General features: G+C 35.2%; 1 protein-coding gene across 1 annotated transcript in view; it reads left to right on the top strand.

The window, feature by feature from the left end:
- LOC135470865 (caspase activity and apoptosis inhibitor 1-like) overlaps nucleotides 1-21,381 on the top strand; it is a 99,950-nt gene that overhangs the window by 20,395 nt on the left and 58,174 nt on the right. Inside the window, exon 3 of the mRNA XM_064749912.1 lies at nucleotides 6,888-6,960. The gene's annotated coding sequence lies outside the window, so the exon portion shown is untranslated. The remainder of the gene's footprint in view (nucleotides 1-6,887; nucleotides 6,961-21,381) is intronic.

A 21,381-nucleotide genomic window follows, 5' to 3' on the forward strand; every position in this document is an offset into this window, starting at 1 on the left:
AGTGTAGATCAGTGAATGCATTCGTTAAAATCTGACAAAGATAAATACTAAATAGTTTTTAAGATCTCTTTTCTCTCCTGAGTGCTTATACAAAGGAGAGATGAGTAACGGCTTTCAAAATAGCTAAAATGAAAATGAAATCTTTATTTAATTAAATACATAGGAAATTAAATTAACATATATAGCTGAATAGCTTTACTTGATTCTCAAGTTTTTTTTGAGAAAAGAATTAACGAGGTTTGAATTTAAAATGAAACACATGTGGCAGAGGTGCCTTGAATATCACGACTTGTATGTAAAAAGGTCTATAATTTGGTTGACCTTGGGTTTTTTTTTTTTTTTTGTCTATTTTGTTATTAGTTTCCTACAGTTTTAATTATTTTGATACCTCTCCCTATGGCATTTCATTATCTTCTTTCAGCTCTCACAGTCTTCTAGCAAATTAAAATTCTTAAAGTATTCATTTACGTGTAGCATTTAAATTTAGCCAGTGGTAATTTACTCTGATAAAGGCTACTGTGTTTACCTTAAATACATGATACTTGCAATTAAGTCATGCATATTATAAAAGTTGTTGAATATTTAGATAGTTAGGTAATTCAGACAGAAAAGTTTCAAACATTGTAATGCTGTTACATGTCACAAAGACGTTAATATTTTGTAGATACAGGCATTTTGGATTCAAGATAGTTTGATTTTGTAACATTTTGAAAGCTGATATATTTTATAGATTACTGAAGTGTCAGGTATAGGGAACTATGAAGTCATGGCTTAAGTATTGTGAAATATAAATGGCTGTCTAAGGACTTCGAGACTTAAATGAGAAAGTGTGCTGAATAATCTAGAATTTGTTTATATGATTGTTAGGAAACACCATACTCAAGAATTTTTAGCTTTTTCTATTTTTATATGATAATGAAAGTCTAGAAAGTCTTATGTGTAATCTTATATAAAATCTGTGGAGGGTTATCTGGTGAGAAAGTTTGCAGAGGGAGTAATCTGGTGAGAAAGTCTGCAAAGGTAGCAATTGGTGAGATAGTCTGCAGATATAATAATCTGTTGAGGAAGTTTATGGAGGTTGTAATCTGGTGAGAATATGTGGAGATTGAAGTAGTATTCTGATGAGAAATTCTGCAGAGGTAGTTATGCGATGGGAAAGAGTGGAGATTGTGGTAGCTAGTACTCTGATGAGAAAGTCTGCAGAAGTAGTAATCTGATGAGAGTATGGAGATCGAGGTATTCATCTGATAAGAAAGTCCCCAGCAATAGTAATATGATGGGAAAGTCTGCAGATGTGTGCTGTGCAGATGAATATGATGAGATAGTTGCAGGGTACTCCGGTGTGAAAGTTTGTTGAGTAATCTGAGGCAAAACTGTGCTGATAAATAAGTGGGATAGCTGGTTATGTTTTTAGTGAGAAAGATTGCTGAGTAACCAAGCTGTTCTGATGAATCCGATGGGATAGATTGTAGAGTACTGTGGTGATGTTGAAGGTGTGTTGAATAAATAGGTGAAATACTGTAATGATGGATCTGCTGGTATAACTGGCCATGTAGTCTGGTGATAAAGTTTGTTGAATAAATAGGTCAAATGGTGTTATGATGAATCTGCTGGGATAGCTGGCTGTGTATTCTGGTGATAAAGTTTGTTGAATAAATAAGTGAAATGCTGTTACAATGAATCCGCTGGGATAGCTGGCCGTGTAGTTTGGTGAGAAAGTTTGTTGAGTAACGGGTAAAAAACTGATCTCATGAATCCAATAAGTTAGGTTGCAAAGTATTTTGGTGAGAAAGTTTGTGGAGTAATCTGTTGTGAAATACTGTTGTGATTAATTGGCCTGCAGGATAGTTTGGAGAGAAATATTGCTGAATAATTTGGTAAGATACATGAACCCTGCTGATTAATATGATGAAAAAGACTCTTGAGTGTGTGGTGGAAAGTTAGTGACACACTGAGAATTAACTGAGAATGTCTTTTGAGAAGTGTAGTGAGAATGTCTCTCAAATGAAAAGCTTGCATGTATTTGCATGCATACCAAAACTATGGTCAAATTGCATTGAGAATTTTAAATGTTTATTATGCATTCCTTCCAGTGTATTGTGATGTGAATTGTCCCTGTATTTTAGTGTGTCTGTCTTTATGTAGTGAATAACTGTGATCATTAATTATGTGAGGAAGTCTGTAAGCTTAGAAATGTGAAAGACTGTGAGGTGATTATTTTCAAGAAAATGCTTAGTAATCAAGTAATCAATAAAGCGTATTGAAGTAGAGAAAGTCCAATAAGTCCTCTGAAATGATTGATTTCATTGGGTTTTGATTTCTGTTTGTCTGAAGTCTTGTTGTGTATAGTTTTTTTTCTTCTTTTCAGTGTCTTAAATTTTTGTTGCCTCAAACTTCCATGGCCAAGTTGCAACTTCCAGAATACTAAAAGAAATCAGAGAAATCGTTTTCATACTTATGACTTACAGTCCTTTCACCACATTACATTATTAACTGTTTTATATTTTATTATGTAAGCAATAAATGTATACAGTTCCATCTGTCTCTTCTTTAGGGCTTTGGTACTTCCTGATATGGTGAATTTTATGAGGCTTTTAATGCTGTTGACATTATGTAGAACCATATAAGATATTTTATATCAGCTAAGCAAGGCCAGGTATTGGAAGAAAGAGTTCAAATTGTGTTGGTTGCTGTGTGCATAACAGTTTTAGTGTCTTTTTCTTTCTTTTTTTGAACTATGGTTTGAAGTCTGTAGAGGCACCAAGTGACGATTTATATTCCTCAGTTAATGATCTGGAGTTTTATGTAGGGACTTTGATGGACAATGTTCATTTACTTAAATAAAATGCTTAAGGAAATTGAAAGTACAGGTAAAGTCTTTTTGTTCAGCTCAAAGATACATACTGAAGGTTGCATGTTATAGCAATTTCTTGATGTAGGAGCTGTTGAGTTTTTCAGATTTATACATGCATATATACAGTTACACATATATAACATGATATACATGTATAAGTGGATAATAGACTTGATCGTTCGTGTAATATGTGCAACATGATGCCATGTTTCTTTTAGATTAAATTCTTGAGTTGAAGCAATTCTTCAGCCCTGTGTACTTCTTGAGACCTGAATTTACATGTAAATGATCAAAATGTCTTCTTCTGCTCACTTGTTTACTGGTGTTCATTAGTTATTTTATTTCACATTTGTAAATAATTATGTATACAATTACCTGTACTATTTGTACATGTAAAAAGGTATGGTAGTGTTTACTTAATTTAATATATATTTGATCTTCATTTGGTTTAATATGTATACTTATGCCTTCCAACATTTCTGAAAAATGATATTACTTAATCCATGAAATCATTATTGGAAGTATCGTAAGTACAGGTACATTTACAGTGTGTCTTCTGTAAGTCTTGTACACTTACATACATGTGTACTTTAAGATTTAAGTAAACTGTAGGTGTTTTCCCATTTTAGAACAGAGGTTTTAGTTTTTGGCTATAGACATATAAGTGTACTTCCTGAAAGGCAAGTCCAGTCAACTTTCACCCATAGAGATAAATGATATACCGTACATATATGTGTATACAAAATGTAAGCAAGTTAGTTGATGCGAAACAACCCTGTTATTGATCGGTCAACCTGGTGTGGGGGCTAGATCATCAACACTTACATATATGAAATAAAAAAACACAACAAATTTTGCAACAGAGGAGTGATAGTGACGTAGGTGTCGGCCAATTAATGACTTGTAGACCTGATATGGTTGGAGAGTCTGGTCTAACAATACTGGCTGACTTCAGTTATGATGATTATAGTGATGTGTTAAATGTGCTTATTGAATTGCTGAACCTTCTCCCTACAGGCTCAAACCTGGACAGCTTCCAAAAGAACTGACAGATGGAATATTTGGGTTACATATAACAAATACAGGCCCCTCTGATCAGAATGCGACTGCCTGGCCAGACCACTGATGCCATTACAATCCCCAATGACGCAAAAATTGATAAAATAGCTGGCATGTTTTCACAGTTTTATTTGGCTCAGGGTTTTGTGATTGTGGGTAGGGCTGTTTGAGATTTTACTTTTCACCAAAGATGTTTGTTGTTTTTTCTGGTGAGTCATGTTTGAATCGAATAGAGAAGCAGGGCATAATTGGCTTTGATATGTATACATTGTAGGTGGATGACATGTCATGCGAGGATTTATTCACGAACATGTATGTATTCACAAATCGATCAGGCAAAAATTAAACAAACAAAGGCAAGATAAATTCCAGTTGCCTTCAAACGGAATAATGGCAGTTGTACGTGGCGGAAATTTACAACCGCAGGACGTTTAAAAGGGAAACAAAAGGAGGCTGGCTTGGACAGGAAAGTTTGGCATGATCAGTTGCAATATCCCTGCCAATGAAGAACAGTTAAAGGGGGTAACTGGAGATTATTGATATTTAAAGTGGAGGCCAGAAAAAGGAATTGACCTGAGGTCTTGTTTCCATGGCGACCGCCTGATGGAGGGTCTGCCTCTGGTTTTAATTTGGTTATCATCTCTGGGTATACAAGCCTAGCCTATCAACTATCTATTGCTGGCATATAATATGATAAAGTGAAGACATGCTCGCTTGTTGAACTAGCACAGGTTAGAAGTGAGGGATTGAAATTTACACTGCCAAGGGCCTGCCATAGTCATTCTCACACCTACTGGGAAATTGCTAGTGCAGAAAAAAAAATATCCCAACAATATTAATTTACATTACATTCAGTAATAATAACTGATGTGCACCCTTTGAATATTATTAATATCATCACTATATTGATTTCTAGGGATGTAATATAGACGTAAAAGCTTCTTTATATACAAGAACATATGTGTGCTATGAATTTATGTGACTGTTTCTGTCTGATGACGTCGATGAAATGTGTGCTGCACTTGTTCTTCAACATAGGCGTTCATTGTCTAAATCTAAACAATATATAATACACCATGTGGTAAATACTAGTAATGCTGCACGTGATGATTCATTTCTGCAACAGTCTTTGTGTTGTGATTAAAAAAATTATTGTTTTATTGAGTTACACTTTTCTGAGAATATACGTGTGGGAGTAACGGTAATTCAATTATGAATATTACAGATGAAAATGGTGTGGTGTTGACGCTTTACATTCCTTAGAATAAACACTTTGAAAAGAAATAATTTGAAAATGCATTGTACACATGATTTTTGTGCAGTTTTTTTTAATTAGAGTGTACATGTACTACTGGAGCATATTACATGTACACATATATTTGAGTTTTGTCATAAAGATTTGTCATAAAGAATATCAATTTTTAATTTTTCTCGAAATAGATTTTTCTCGTGAAGAAGTCGTTTTTGTGCAAATTAACAACGTGCTCCAAGTATAGAAAATCGAACAAGTTAGAGGTCACATTATTATCTGTGTGTGCATGTATTGTCCAAGCACCTGTACTGCTATCTGTATTATCACTGAGCATGTAAACTATTGTAATAACCAGAGCAGATACAAACTTCAACATTTTGGCATTGTGACATTTGTAACATTGGCTACATGTGTTATGTTTGTTATTGTTACAAGTATGCAGTGAACAACAAGAAATATATATTATGTTAATAAATGATAACAGCTTGAGGCATGTTATTATTCTTGCTTTCAAGCTTCATAGAAAAGTTAAATTATTCATTATATTCTCTATGAACTTGTTGAGAAATGTTGTGTTAAAATTTTAGTCCATAATTTATGCAGCTGTACATGGGTTGAACATATGGCAAATGTTTTTTTACCAGGTGCTCCATTCATGCTCACTTTTGTCACAAGAAATGATGTGATTTCTATTTGTCATATTGTAATGATCACAGGCTTGCAGAGAAGAATGTTTGCTTTTATTTTAGGGGGATATAGTGTGTTACCCATATATGAAGCTGATAAAAGCACTGACACAAATAAATAAATGAAAAATTTTCGCAGATAGCCATCAGCATCACAATGGTATATGAACATTTTGAGAGAAGTAAACCTTCTGGAGCCTCATGAATATTTTATTTTCCCTGTATTCATACATAGCCACCCCCATGGAAGCCTCCATGAGCTAGCCATTGGGCAGGTTATCAATGACCATAGTGGCAGGTGGACAGTGTGAAATGTGCTAACAACCCACATGGGCAGGCAAACAAGCTCATCTGAACCCCAGACAGGCCTTCAATCGAAATTAGTGAAGTTTTTCAGCATGACTAATCACATTTATATTTCAGAGTTCATTCTCATATATGCTTCAGTGTGGTTTGTGACCATGCAGCAATGGAATGTATTGCAACTTAGTAATATTGCTGAGCTCTTATTTTATGTAATGTATGCTGCATGTACATTCACTTCATTGTATCAAACTACATGTTTATTGTTTGAAACATGTATTCATTTTGTCCAGAAAGCTGAAAAGGCTGTTGATACATGTATTATATGACATAGCAATAATAGAGATTCTGAATACATGTGCTATATCTTGAAGCACAATACACATGTATTTTCAGTAGATAAGATATCTGAAATTGCTTGAGTGGTCACAAACAGAAAGAACTTACATTTCACATATATATTCATGTTTGTGTCACTTAACTGACAAGCAAGAATGAATTATTTCTGAAATTCCATTTACCGTTTTAAAGTTTTCAGAAACAAAATAAAAAGGGTGACAGATTGAAAGGCATATAAAGTATGTGGCGTCTGAAATTCTAAACTTGATTATATGTGTGCATATGTACATATTTGCACCCAGACATGTTTTAAAAGTGCCCTTGCATTTTAGGAAACGTTACAAGAGCATGTTTGAATTTAAATAAAATTCAGGATGGCTTTCATTGTTTTTAGGTACATGAGTGGAGGAAGATGTCTCCTGTGTACACAATTAATTGTAGGAGGTGCCAATATACAAGTTGATAATGTAAGTTAACAAATTGGTCTAAAATTGTGCATAAAATTGTTTTATATATAACTCTCCACTATGTACATGTACATGGCTTAGATTATTGACATTGCCCAGAGTAAAAATTTCCAAGCTTAAAGTTTATGGCTTCATTAGATTAAGACAGACCTTCCTACCATCTGTAAAAACTGGTGGACCAGGATTTAAGTCTGACCACAAAGTAATGTAATCTGGCTTCTAACCAGAGCTCAAAGGATTTCAGTTTTAACTGCCTCATAAAACTGACCACTTGTTTATCTCATTAAGCCTCAATTTTTATGGCCCAGATGTCCTGTTTGTGGACTGGTGCCTTTTAATAGCCAACTACCTGATACATGTACATGTGCACTGTAAGTACATTTTGTTCAGTGGAAAAGCTAGTGAACCATTTTTAAATTGACTTGTCCATCCATAGCATAGTGATCCTTGTTTTGCTCTTGGTGACTACTATAGGTACAGTTTTCATACTTCTTGGGGATGCCTGGTTGGTCAGTTTGGGGGACATTTTTTAGCTAAAATGTTGAAGAGTTCAGACATGAAAAGCTTTTGCTTATTACACACAAGTGTCCATTGTTTGACTACTCATGACAAAATAACTGAAGAATACAACTGTAAAAGAAAAAATGGATATTTGATAGCTGTTATGTGGGGACATGATTTTGGGCTCACATACCTGTTACTCAGGTATCAAAATTGCCTTGAGTACCTAATTATCCTACTGATTTGAAGGTGGATTTCATTGATATGCTTTTTAATTTTTTGTTGAAGACCACTTGTCTTCCACCAATATGATGTACATATCTGTACGTCACATATTTGTGAGTAACTTGCCAAAGGGCTGTGGTTTTATGCTGGGTACTCTAGGCTTTCTCCATCCATAAAACAGACTACCATCATATATACATGTACATGTAAGTGAAAATTTTTTAGCATGGTGTCCATGGTGGAGCATGGTGTCAAATTTAATACATAAAGGTGTAGTTTATCACAAATTCTTTTTTTTTCTGCTTTGATTCATATCCTGGGTTTGTAAGTGTTCCCTGGCTTATTCTCTACTCACTGAGTTATGTCACATCTAGTTGCAGAAGTTTTTCTGTTGGTAAGGTACAGGGTTAGATTGACTGTAAAATATATTTACAAGTGATAAATGACATGTACAGTGTATGTTCAGCTTTCCTACACACAAGACCTTAGCATCTTATCATTCTCTCTGTATATTTAAAAAAAAATAAAAAAGGATTTTTGTAAACCAGAAATAAATGTGAATTTGTTAAAGAACTTAATTTGCTCACAGCTCCAGTTTGATACCAAGGTTTTCCAGATTTTTTCAATGAGATCACAAAAAAGTAAAACCTTGGCAACAGAACCTATTACATTGTATGTATACATGTAGGGAGAGCATGTGACTACATACATGTAGGCTGACATATACATGTATACTCCTGCTTCAAAGCGTTTCAGTTTGAGAATCAATGAAGTATGAAGACCAGCAGAGTCAGGGAGTATTAAACAAGAACTATAATGACACTTATAGATGATAATGTGACAGACGACCTGCTTTTAACATCCTAATTGGGTGTGAAAGGATGGTGACAGGTGGTCCTGCATGGATAGCCTACCCCTTTTGGGACCCTGTTAGCAGGTAGAAGAAAACTAGGATTTATTTGACCACCCTTTGTACACATGTACCTGAATTACTAGTTACGGGGGATTCATAGTACCTGCAAGTTTAAAATGCAGTGTTATTACTTAAATAATGGAACAGGCACCTTGCTTACTTTAGACTAGTGAATGTCTCTTACTATTTAAATTTTTTTTTTTCGATTTTTTTCGATTTTTTAAATTTTAATCTTTATGATAATAGGTTTATAACTTAAATTAACATTAAACTATTCAAGTCATCAAAGAATGTGCTGTTACATGCATTGAATAGTACATGGTATACATTTCGATTTTCCCAGATGTAAAAAACTAATTTGTCCATTTGAAATTCAGAACTGAGAATCTCTGCCCACCCATCTGAGATGGCACTGTGTGAAAATAGCGAGATTCTTGCTAACACAGATAAAGCGTGGGCTCTAAGCATACTGATCACAAACCCTGTTGTAAATTACTTTTGCCTAGTGTTTTTTGTCCTGTTTTGTTTGTAGTTGTTTGATATTTTTTTGTTTGGTAGTTTGATGTATACAGTAACATATTTTACAATGATATTTGTTACCACAGCAACTTGTATACATAGATTTCAAGAAAATTTTGAATGTTCAAATTTCCTGTAGGTAAATACTTTTTACTTGAGGACTTTTGAAACATACATTAACAATAGCATTCTTGTGTTTTCAAGATCGTAGACATGTTTCATAGTACTAGTTGATGTCATAATCATCAGTGGCAAAAGTTTGATAGATGTATGTATAGACAATAATGATTGTACTCTATATGATGAAAAGAGAGATGCATTTTTGCAACATTTACTGTGCAATGAGTTTACTTGATCTTGATCATTGTAGTTATAAGCTACAAACTATTTTGTTGGGAGCGGTCTGGAGTGCAAGCTCTCCCATGTGTAACATGTCATACTGTTGGAAGGCAAGTGATCACCAGTGAACCTCATGCAAGATAACACAATTGACCACCTATTACATGTACCAACATAGCCCTGAGAACAATGGAAGCTTGGGAATTTAGAAAAATTCTTTGTCCGAGAATTGTTTCAGAGGATTTTCAAAGATCATTAAGGATTGACCCCATGTCTAGTGCAACCTAATGATTGTAAGGCGAGCGTATACCTTAACACGCCCAGGGTCTTCTCTCTTATGCTACTGTATTACATGAAACTAACATTAAAGTGTGCTAAAAATAAAGGAAGTTGCATCTCTTAAGCAAAGATTCATGGAGTGAAATTCAAAATAAGAATCATACCGTCTTTCTCTTCGCCACATTTACTTAAAATGTAAGTAAATCACTATTGTGGAAATAAAGGAGGACTATGTCAGTTGAATCATGTACCCATGCAGGATGTTGCGTAGTCGGTTTTCATCTCATTTTCTATCCCGCCAATGTTTTTCTTGTGATTTTGTTTTACTTTTGTTTCATGAATAAATATGAGTCTCAAGTGTAAAAGCCAGTTTTGCAGTAATTTGTGATTTGCGAATGTCAAACTGACTTTTTAGGTTCTTGTTTACTTCTGCACAATAGTAGTTTTTTCATATTAGGTAAATTATGTCTATATTCTCAGTCTATACATGTAGTCTTACAAGGTCGAGTTATTTGCCTGTGAAATAAAACACACTCCAGTAAACACTTCACACCGTTTACTCTCTGCCTATGGACATTTCATGTGTATGGTGGTAAGCGTCTATTGCAAGTACATGTATATTGAAATATATTGTAAAGCTTTTTAACTGCTGTCTTTGTTTTGTTTTTTTGGATGTCCTTTTTATTTTTTTTTATTTTTTATTTATTGCCTTTCTTTTTTTTTTAAAACTTTATGAGTTTGACATTGAGGCAACGTACAATACATTTTGTGTTGAGAGAAAGGTGTGTTTGCATACATGCTATATGGAATATTGCAACTTTGCATTGGCTGCTTCAGAATGGCAGGGGATTATTCAATATTATTATGTGGTGACACTTGGGCTATGAAACTGTCAAACATCACACCTTAATGAAAACAGGCTTGAGAAAGTCATTTATTCAGAGTGGAGTGAGTACTTTTATAAGTAACTCTAAGCAACACATATAGATATTTCGGTTCATACAGGTGCATGTGCATACAGATATCTAAGATTAGTGGGAGACAGTTTGCTGAAAGTGAAAGTCATGCTGTGTAACATAATTTGCCGCTGCTTCAAGCTTTGCTGAATTTGAATGAAATCATGATTATTTAGAAAGTGAAAGCTGGCAATATGACTAAGCTGTCTGAGCTTGGTATTAGGTGTGCATGTTAACTTGTGTGCATCCTGTAAAGTGATGAAGTTATCGAAATGGGTGTGAATGTAATGTACTTGTAAGCATTACCATTCCTACTGCTTAATTATGCTTACCTGTCAGAGGTATATATATATATATATACATATTAGGTATTGTGCAGACAGCACGGGTGATCCAACACTTTATTTTGTTACATTTGTATTAGTTTTAATTCTTCTAAAAGATTTTATCCATTGTTTAGATGTCATACATGTAGAATAAATTTGATGTACATGTGAGAATTATTTGCCTTTCTAACAAGAACACTTTACAAAAAGCAAGTTTCTCATTAATATACCAAATCCTGATATCTACAGGACTGAATGCATTGTCAAATGAATTGAAGTACATGTATTTAAGTAAAACTATGTACATTTTTAAGTGAACATTAAAGGCCCTAGTGTTTGCCCTCAGTCGATTGTGTTCAGGTGTATATTTACACCTGAACACACCTGGAAGATTTATTGATTAAAAAAATACACTGTAAAATGTGTACGGCTAAGCTAATTAACTTAAACTTTTCCCAGTGGTGACAGAATTACACTGATGTGTGTGTGTGTGTATTCATGAAACATTGCCATTTAGTACTTGACTTAGTACATGTCCCTACCAATCCCTTACAGGTACCCTGAGAGCAGTACGTTGTACATGTAGGTAAATTTACAGCCTAACCATCAATCAGTCAAGCAGTCATTCAGTCAGTCAGTTAGTAGCCAAACAATCATGTTTAAGGCCTGGGATTATGGAGCAATCTTAGTCCAAATTTCAGTCATTAAATTTGATGTGTTCCTGTCCATTATTTCACCTGAAATTTCTTATACAATAACTTAATTGCTCAGGATTTAAGTTGTCAAACAATATTTTGATCTTGTTACATAACAAAAAACAATTTTAAAGTCATTTGAAATTTTGACTGTGTCTAAGGTCATTTCAGGATTGTGGGGCTAGGGCATGTTATTATAGAAACAATACTTTCAGAATATCTGCAATGGTAGCAGTTTATAAATATAAATTTAAATGGAATTTTTGCGTTGTAATGCTGCAAATGAAAGACTGAATTATGCAAACTTTGTTGCAGAAGTTTTATGGACTTAGGTGTGCCAAAGAATGAGTAATTCTTTGAAAACTTGGATGGCTTGTAAGTGTTGTCCTTTTATTTTCCATGCAGTATTCTAATTAGGTGACAAACATTAAAATGTTTACCATTATGCGGCCCAAGTGAAATGTATGACATGGCGGAAGTCTTTGAAGTGAGCTTGCTTTGATGTTGTCATCCTGCTAGTGTTATATAACAATCCCATCTATTCTTCATGGAAACATCATGATGGGTAAATACTGGCGTCCAGTTATGTGACAAGCTAGCATGAGTCTTTGTTCCCACTTGTTAAGATCTTACCCTTCCTTAACTTGTAAACCTGTGTGATTTTACTGCTTCCTTGATTCCTTCCTATTAAGAAGCATCATGTTGAAAACATTCAGTGAGATGAGAAAATGGTGTATACCATGGGTCCTTTCCAAGGACATAAATTATATGTGGGTGTTATTTTGTGGAACAGGTTTGAAGTGCATGTCAAAAGAAGTAATATATGTAATTGTATTGCACAGTGTCCTCATTATTTTTCCACTTTTGTGATTCTATCATAGATTTTCCTCATATCCTTCTCATCTTTGCTATGTTGTTACGCATTTACCCAATGTTTCTGACTTCTGTAATGTTGCTGGTGCATCCTTCAGAACCTAGTTCTGACCACGATGAATTCCTTAAAAACCGCAGTACTATAGCCTTAAATTTACAAAAAGTAACAGTGAGAGTGAATATAATATAGATTCAGTATTTAAATTTGAAGCCATCTACATGTACCATGGTACATGTGTGTGTATAGTTTAAAGTTGATAGCTTCTCAGATTTGATACCAGTACATGTATTAAAGTTTTACATTTAAAACAAGAAAAATATACATTTATCTCATTCATATGGTAGCTCATTCTTAAAATCACATTTGTGATTTTCCACTTGCATCTGTAAAGTAACACTGCAAATAACAGCGTGTAATGAATGAGTGCATGTTGACTGTTAGTCTCGCATACTAGATGACTATGAGCAGTGGTTGTAAGTGGATACATGTGTATTGGAACAATAGTACATGTATTGAGGTTATTGCATTTCTTGTACATGCGTATACAGGTTCAACATTTATGATCGAGCTTAAGTTATCAATTCATATATTTTTTATTTGCCTTTTTAGATATGCTAAAATTGTCTCAGGTGGAGAATTTCTAAAAATACACATAGGCAACTGCATGTATCCTCATCTGTGAACGCATAAAACTATGCCAATAAAAAACCCATAGTGTAAATTTTAAGTCAGTTTTATGTGCTGTGCATCAAATCTATCACATCTCTATAAATGCACGACTGTTTTAGTTTGCCAGTGGACTATTGCTCTCGTATGTGAGATGTATTTGTTTGACTGGGTAGATGTGACTAGTCATACATTCACAGCCTTGACTATAAGTCACTCACATTTCGAGAGACTTTCTCATTGTTATTTTCAGGCACGTATGTGGAAATTCTCTAATTGTATAGCTTTTTGGCAGGGTTCCTGCACTTTGAGATCACAAGTTTGGCTTAAGCCGTGTGGTATTGTCTGTGTTGAACAAATTAAATTGATGAAGTGCCAATGTAGCTGCTTGCCAGTTACATTAATCTGACTAACTATATTTATGTCTCAGAAGATTTCAAAATGCTTTTCAGTTAAGCCAGTCTAGCGTGTAACTCAAATTGTCTGCAAACTTTACTTCTTGTAATTGATTTTATTTTGTTCAACTCCCAAGCAGTGTCAAAATGATAAATTCTTAACTATTGTGCAAGAAGTCATACATGTACATTATATTCAGGCATTCAGGATTATCAAGTTACATGGATGTGTCAGATTACTGAATTCCTCCTTGGGGTGGGTGTGTTAAAGAAAATAAACATCTGTAGGTTGATAGCTTTTTTAGAATAAGAAATGTTCTAGTTAAAGTTAAGACTATAGAACACCTAATACTGTACTATGTTTGACACCCCCCACAATGGACCCTCTTTACTAGTTTGCTGTCTCAAGTGTCAAAACATGTAGAAAACAACAGGATATAGAAAAATCATTATTGCAAAGGGTGTGGCAGATTTGGAAAGTAAAAATCACAGGTTTGATTGCCTTACCTTTCAGGTTTGATGCTAGGATGTGTAAATCCTCTCAAATTATTGTTAAGCTCTGGTCAGTTGTGATGTACTTGATATACCGGTCACTGCTTGATACACATGCACAAATAACTGGTTCACAGTAGCCACTGGGCTCAGCCGATGTGCTCTGTAGGTACCAACTCAATGGTATTAGGTGGCCCTGCTGTACAGTCTGTCAGAGCCTAGGTCTACACTTAATAGCCTTGTCTTCAGCGATCCACTATTGTCCTGATTGAAAAAAAAATGATAAAGTTGGGGTAAATGGCCAGTTGGCTGGCAGAAGAGGCAGGCACGATGGTCGACCGTCCACTCCCCTTGTCTGGAGTGACCACAATAGGCTGTGTCCGGCACCTGGCCACCAATCACTCTAATTGTTACAGCTGATTTACACTTGATCGAAAAATTCCAATAGAATTTCACTGGGCAGAACCGGCTGGTCTGACTGGTGGTTTGGTAATTGAGCAAATTCTGCTCCAAGCCAGTGTTATTAATGTTACAGGCTTAATACAATTCATATTTGATCAAATTTTTTCTTGCTGGCAGACAGTGATGTGTGTATATAACAATATCTACATGTTCTCATGGGATACTGCTTTTTTCTGGTTTTATGTTGGACTCTGTTCGTAATTGTAGTTTCCCTTTTTATTATTTTGGGGCTTTTTTTTATTCTCATGATATTTGTCTTTCTCTCTCTCTCTTTTTTTTTTCTTTTTTTTTTTTTTCTTTTTTGTGTTTCCATTTTTTTTTTTTTTTTCGATCTCGGCTCAAAATCAGGAATATCTATTTTTTGTTTAAGACAAGCTGCGTGAACATATGTAAATGTACATCTAAAACAGGCAAGTATATATGATGTGATATATAACCCACGTGGATCTCAGTGTATGGAAAGGAAATAAGAACTGCACTTGAAACATGGTCCTTAAGGCATTTTTAATTTTATACTGAAGACTGAAGGTGCCCTCTCAAGGTGTTATCAAGGCTGGCACAGGTAGCTGCATGCTAGATAAAGGTGCACTGGTTATACATGTAGTCTCTGTCAGCTTTCCCATGAGGCTGCCAATGGGTGGGTATAATAACTCTTCTCCTATTGCTTATTGAAGTGTATCATGTTCCATTTGATAATATGTCACTCTTTTCTTTATTTTGAAAGAGTATCATAAGGTATAAATCTGATTTTGGATACATATACATGTATAGGACAGGGTGTCAGTATATAATCTGGAAAAATCAGTCATCCCATGGATAAAATGCAAATCATTTTAGAGCAACAACAAGCATTTGTGTCACATGTCTGAGCATTGTGGTTTCAGGTACTTCACTAGTATTAGCCAGAAAAGGTTGCATATGTGCATTGAAAACTAGCCTTAGTAAAGAATTTAATTGGAGTTTTTATAATGATTTATTTTATTATCATATCTATTTTGTTAATATTCACTTGCCATTCAAAAAAGTAGTTTTGAGCTAGTATTTAGAGTTTTCAACTGAAAATAAAGTAAAGTGGATTTATGGTGGTTGTCAATGTCTAATGTAGCTGCAATGAAGTTTTTCTCACTTAATTTAAATATTCATTCAGTATTCCCATGTGTGGCTGGGTTGGGTTATGTTATATAAAGTGACTCAAATCCCACAGGCCCTCATGTAAAGAATTAATGCCACAGCGGTTTTTCTGCCCAGAAAATTGAGCGACGAGCAATCGGTTATCGTGTGATGATTCGGTGAAACAATGGACAGCGACATGTTAGATGTCTGCTGTCTTCCCTCCTCTGTCAGCGATAGTCTCCCGGAGAAATTTACACCTGTCTTATTGATTAGGCTGCCGCTAACGACAGGTGGATTACCTGTATTTAGATTCAGGTAAGCTCCTTGGTTAAAACACAGTATGGGCTCTGGTAGCTTGATAAGTCGCTGTAGCATGCAACTGTCAAGCTGCAGTGATATTGAGCAATTCTCTGTTAACCTGATGCTAGATCTAATAACAGCACTGGCAGTCTTATATTCTGCCTCTTACCATGGGGTCCCAAGAGGGTCGAAGATAGACAAGCTGGAACACAGTCCATAGAAACCCATTCTCTTCACTTGAATATTTGCTTTAATACTTGCACTTAATGGCTAGATCTTGAAATCAAAGAGTCAACTGAAGACAAAACTGCATGTGCTTGCATCTGTAAGCTTTTATGAACTGTGTATATATGTTATTGATTTAGCTACTAGTTTGGCTTTGAGTTCAAATCTGACTTTGGCCAGCTAATTTTTTTTTTGTTTAGTTTACATGATAACAAGTTGACCGCATTGCTCAGGGTAAGCCACTCACCTTTGGCACGTTTCTGACAAAGTTTCTTATGTGTGACCCACCTCAAACAATGAGATCAGGGAAATTTACAAATTCCTGTCAAAGGCCAGGTTTGAACTCACACCTTGTGTGTCTTGAAAGGCAAGCACCTTAACAACTCCGCCACAATCCACTTCCGTAATGTTTTAATTCATGTACATGTATATATACCAATATCTTTTCATTTAAAATGCTAAAGAAATGTTCTCATTTTCCAACTAGTCTAAATAACTTCTTATATACACCACCTACAAGTGACACATTGTTAAGATATGCAGCATTACATTGTATAAGACATTGGTCAAAGAAATAACACTAGTGAAATAAATAAATAAATAAAGGAATGAATGAATTAAAAATGCATGTGTGTGTGCATATAATTTCAGTCTCAAGGATGATAAGGCAGTTTTCCATGTTCAAGTTCAGAAATTAAAACTCTCTATGTTAATTTACTTTGCAAGTACATTCATCCTGCAATAAACACAGCGCAAGAGGCTACAACACAAATTTGAGGACCAGTGCCTTAAATAGTCAAGGTAATCTTGAATACATTTACCATACAGTGCTAAGATTCTGGTATATCGCTGTACATGTACACATTCTAAGCCTGTAGTACTGATGTTAATCAGCTTTTTGTTACCTTTCTATATTTCTAGATTATTGGATTCAGCCACGAGCCAGCCAGATTAAGTGTTCAGATGAAGTGAGGCCTCAGGGTAAAAGTATAAATTCTTTCAGGGTTGGAAACATGTACTCCCTCAATATAAGGATACGGTTTCACCAGCATATGTATATTCACATTTTACATCAGCATTAATGGGTTAGATTTGTTTCATTATTCTGAGAACATTTGGGATGAATAAAAAAAAAATGGTTGAATTTTTGACTGAAGACGTGTCCAAACCTGGGTAAGTACATGTGATTACAACAGAACCTTCCAAATACATGTACATACACACTCACGTGTGTTATTGAACCCATCCAAATTTCCAATAACTGCCGTCACGGTTGGCAAAACAACATAAACTGGTGCACTTGACTGTAGACATGGGTTATGACTGTATGGGCTGACCTGTGAAAATCATTTATTTTCTAACCACACTGGCAGGATTGAAATCAGCCTGATAACTTGAATTCTTTCATTTGTGTGTTGACAGTTGTTAAAATGACAGATTTGTCTTTGGCAAACCTAAATATTCTGAACAATTATTATTTAAGATGAATAATGCATGTATGTCCAGAATTTCAGTTATTCATTTCCATGTCCACAGCATACTGTACTTATTAGTTGTAGTCTACATTTCATGTATTCCGTGGTACTGAAGTTGTAATTTTAGGAGCAGTGTGCTTTTCGCACTGAACAGTCTAATTGCGCATTATGAAGCTCAAATTTTAAGTTTTACATATATGCCAAAAACCAAGCTTTCTTGATGTAAATGAAGAAGATTGTGACGATAAAAGAACTGTGTCTTGTTTTTTATTTTTCTAGCAGTTTGTTGTTTATTTGTTTACTTTGCATGTATGTGATGGCCAATGTGTTATGTCTCAGTTTTAGCGGATAATTTTTTTTTTATACCTTGAAAACAAGCAGAAATTAAAGTGTAAAATATATGTTACCAAACAGCTGTTTGGTGTGTAAGGCCTTAATAACATGTTTGCATACTTAAACCAGTTTTCATTTCATCTGCAAAGCACCCCTCTGGCCTGTCTGTTTTTTGTACTCCTAATCTCCATCAGTACAGTCTTTTGTGGTCAGTGGTTTTTGCTTGTTATTGGAACATTGGTCATTCTAGTATGTCCTCCGCTAATGTTGCTCTGACTACCAGCTTTGTAATGATGACTGGTGTAAAGCTGTATTTGCTTTGTACTGCATGAGAACGATCAATACAAACTGGAGTATATTTTCTCGGCGGTTGGTGGATGTTTGATCCTGGTCAGTCTGATGGCAGAGTTTTGCCTGTAAGCAATAAGCTCTGAATCTTTAATGAACACTTCCTGTTTGGGAATTTCAAAAACAGCAGTTTATTAAAGCAGGAGTCGGGATGAGACTTTGAGATTTGCCTTTGTGGCGGCTCTGGCTAGACCTAACCAGGAGAGGAATGGAATTTATACCCAATCGAAGAAGGGCTTTGGGATACTTTATGACTGAAATTATTCGCTGTCGAGACAGGTCTATTTTTACCACGAGGAACATGTAAACTGTTGAGCGATTATTTTTGTCCAGACAGTTTTTCAATTCAATTATCGTGGCTGGCTGGAGATGGATGTGTTTGGTCAAGTTGGCTGTACGTGCAGACACGGAGAGGTTGGATCAATCCACTTCGAACATTACCTTCACTTCTTCATTAATGTAAAAATGCGTTCATCTGCTAATTTTTTCTTTTTCGCCCATTTTTCTTTCTGTCAGCTCCTTATGTCAAGAGAAAGATTCTTGAAAATGTTCTTTTGCCATTGTAATTGTTGCTGTCTGAGAGAAGGTATTTGTATACATACAATGTATAAACCTGCCAAAAATATGAAGATGGATATTAAGATGTAGAATTTCGTTGTCATTTGTATCTGCCTTCCCATTTATCTCTGTGATAGGAAATCCAAATGAATCCATTAAAGTAGATTTGGTTTTAAACCAAATTGAAAACAGTTTTTTCCAACCAATCAGTTTTATTATAATCATTAATATTTCAGATCAACTCAGTTGTACGAATTTCCAATAAACTTAAGTCTAACATACATGTACAGATTGTAAATTGTCACCTTGATGGTCATTAAAGTGTGTAAAGTAATAATTGTGGGCAAATAGTAGTAAGATTGTCATATTCATAACTGACACAAAATAATGTTCTGGAGCATATATTGTAAGCATCAAAGTATCAGTAGGAGTCTCATCATACATGTATGCACATGAATGTATTTGTGTAATGGAACCCAAACTTCATGTACATATAGAATACATGTATGTACAATGTTGGTTAACTGTTGCATCAGATTTGTCCCTTGTAATCAGTTACTGGAAAGTCATTGAACCATTCAGCAGTTCAGTTTTCCCTGGCCCACTCCTATGCCTGGGCATCAGAACAGACTGATTGTTTGTCAACAATCCTCACTCACACATAACTATGCCCCTAAACTGTCAAGAGTTTTGGGACATGTCAGTTAATCTATGTCAGTATGCTTTAGAAAGTGCACCCGACTCCTTCAGGTGGAACACTGACCTATATATGAAAGGTCATTTAGTCCATTCCTGCCTGGGGGCTACATGTATCTGCTTGATCTTGTCTTACATGAGGGCAGAGTGATGATAGATGTGGAGAGTGAGCAAATGAGCACAGGTGTTTGGGGTGTGTGTATGTGTGCAGAGTTTGGTGTTTGTGTAATGTGTCGTCTGAGAGTGGGTACTTGTAGTGTAGATGTGATGTGTAATTCCATATAGATGTGGATGTGCATGAAAGATGTAACATGTTTGATGTGGGTGTGCATGTATAGAGGTGTAATGTGTTTGATGTGGGTGTGCATGTATAGAGCTGTAATGTGTTTGATGTGGGTAAGCAAGGTGTAATGTTTTTGATGTGATTGAGCAAGGTGTAATGTGTTTGATGTGGGTTTGCATGTATGGAGGTGTAATGTGTTTGATGTAGGTGTGCACGTAAGATGTTGTGTGTTTGATATGCGTATGCATGTAAGCTGTAATGTGTTTGATGTGGGTGTATTTAGATAATGTAAAAGCAATTGAACTATAGACCTTCATATTTATTTAAGCAAAAATGTAAGATACATTTGTGTATGTGTAGTTTTTAATAAAATGAAAGCCACAAAACTCTAAATTTGTATATATCCAAGGTCATACAATATTTATCAAGATTTTGATGAAGTGTATATCATTCTCAGACATACATATATGTGTTTATCAGCCTGTTGGCTGGCTAACATAAATGTCAGAAAGATAAAGAAACATTTTGAATAAGATAGAACAATCGAGACATGATTGATTGAAAATAGATGACTAGAAGGATCCGTCCTGATGACTGACCAGATGATGGTCAGTGGTGAGCTTTACCAAGGTGTGGGAAACAAGTGGTTAGGAGCACAGCTGACTCTACTGACCAGATGACCTCAAGTCTTTTTCCTCTAATTACCAAGTCCTGGGATTAATCCAGATACTGGAGACACCATTCTTACCTTGCACACTGACCACAGCACTAATTCTACGTCGTCATGGTGCATGCAGGAGTGCAAGAATGACATGCATAATATTATCAGGTTTTTGGATTGCTGTAATATACATATATTTCCTTATGATTTGATTTGAATGTTCACATGGTTGGATGCTTTTGGATGACCACTGTTCTCACAGAGGAAGGTGCCAATTTGTCAGGAACAATAATGCGCCATCCTTGTGAAGTCTGACCCAATACAGAAATTAGCTTTATGGAGGTGTTAAGTTGTGGACCTAAGAGATTGGAATTACAGACGTAGTCCCCAGTCTAAGGATTATGGCAAACTTCTCATCTCTGATTAAATACAACCACAGGAATCTAGTACTCAGTGTCTGCTCTACTATGAGGCTGAACTGGTAGGGATAATTCTATGTACGTACCTACTTGGGTGTAGTCAGTTTTCCAAACTTTCCAAACTTTTCTTTTAAGTTTATATGAACTTGTACGTCACTCTTAAAAGATTAATAACGTATGGTCACTGTAGACCATTCACATCATAAATAATGACTTCCAGAAAGTTATAAAAATGATTCACATTCACAGATTCATATAAAAATAACTGGCACACATTTAAATTTCAGAATGGAGATGTGTATATGGGCACCATATTATGGAGACTTAACATGCTGCCCTAAACTTATGTGTATATGTTTCAAAATGGT

The sequence above is a fragment of the Liolophura sinensis genome, chromosome 7, assembly GCF_032854445.1.
Source record: "Liolophura sinensis isolate JHLJ2023 chromosome 7, CUHK_Ljap_v2, whole genome shotgun sequence".
Classification (NCBI taxonomy): domain Eukaryota; kingdom Metazoa; phylum Mollusca; class Polyplacophora; order Chitonida; family Chitonidae; genus Liolophura; species Liolophura sinensis.